Genomic DNA, 1,384 nt, shown 5'->3' with positions numbered 1-1,384 from the left:
TTAATATTTTTACTACTTAAGAAAGTTACTATCTCAGTGTATACCAACCCAAACAGAATTCATTTCAGAAAGAGTTCCCACACTCATCAGGCAAGTGTAATCCTTGTCTACTTGATTACATGGAACATAATAAATAAGACAGGTTGTAAGAATATATATCACGAGATTTCATGAAATGAATGAATGAATTATAAGAGAAAACTTTATAATCCTAGATCTAATTGCTAAATAATTTAAAATTTTTATTTGGAACTCAAAATATTTCTCACCAGGTTGCCTAATGCCCCCTTTACATCCTTATTCCTCAGGGTGTAAATGAAGGGGTTGGCTGTAGGTGTCACCACTCCATAGAAGAGGGCCATGAACTTGGGCTGGTCCCTTGTGATGGAAGAAGGGGGCTGGAGGTACATACAAATGGCTGGGCCATAAAATAAGAAAACTACAATGAGATGAGAAGAACGTGTCCCAAAGGCCTTTTTCCTTCCTGCAGAAGATTTCATCTTAAGTACAGCATGTCCAATACTAGCATATGAGGCAAGAATTAGACACAGAGGAATAGCTAATACAAAAAATACATACTACAGAAACTGTGAGCTCATTACCTTTCTTTTCACCACAAGCGGTCTTTATCAGAACTGGAATCTCACACACCAAGTGATCCAGTTTATGGACACCACACATGGCAATTTTAGTGTTACAGTGGCCTCTGAGACAGCATAAGTGATTCCACCCAGCCATACAATGGACACTAACAAGATACAGATGTGCTGATTCATGATAAGGGTGTAGTGCAGAGGTCTGCAGATGACCACATAGCGGTCAAAAGACATGATAGCTAAGAAAAGACATTCTGTGCCCCCCCATTATGTAGAAGAAATAGAGCTGGAATGCACACCCCATATAGCTGATGGTCTTTTTAGAGCTTCCCAGGTTAAACAGCATCTGAGGCACAATGCTTGTGGTGTAACACATCTCCAAAAAGGAGAGGTTGGTAAGGAAGAAATACATGTGACTGTGGAGATGGGGATCTAACATGGACACTAGAATGATGGCAATGTTTCCCATCATGGCCATGGGGTATGTTATCAGAACAATGAATATAGGAAGCTCTAGCCAAGGACGGTCAGCAAAGCCTAATAGAATGAACTCTTCAGGGTGGCTTTGATTAATTAGTGCCATTCTCTTCAGTGTGTTTCACCTAGAGTGGGGAAGATGCCAAGGAAGTTAGCATGATGAGGAATGACCAGACATGATGATCAATTGGTTGTGTACTTGTGGTGAGCCGTTCCTATAGACCGTGGCCGCCATTAGAAGATGGCGCTGGCTTCCACTGTGGCCTGTGATAAACAACTCCTTTTATGGAGAATTGGCGCACAATCCCTTA

General features: G+C 41.2%; 1 pseudogene; it reads right to left on the bottom strand.

Annotated features, from left to right (window-relative positions):
• Positions 1–242: 242 nt before the first annotated feature.
• On the bottom strand, positions 243–1,179 carry LOC114083624 (olfactory receptor 2B11-like; annotated as a pseudogene).
• Between the last annotated feature and the right edge of the window lie 205 nt (positions 1,180–1,384).

Source organism: Marmota flaviventris, chromosome 6, assembly GCF_047511675.1.
Source record: "Marmota flaviventris isolate mMarFla1 chromosome 6, mMarFla1.hap1, whole genome shotgun sequence".
NCBI classification, from domain to species: domain Eukaryota; kingdom Metazoa; phylum Chordata; class Mammalia; order Rodentia; family Sciuridae; genus Marmota; species Marmota flaviventris.
This window is presented reverse-complemented; position numbering and strand designations above follow the sequence as displayed.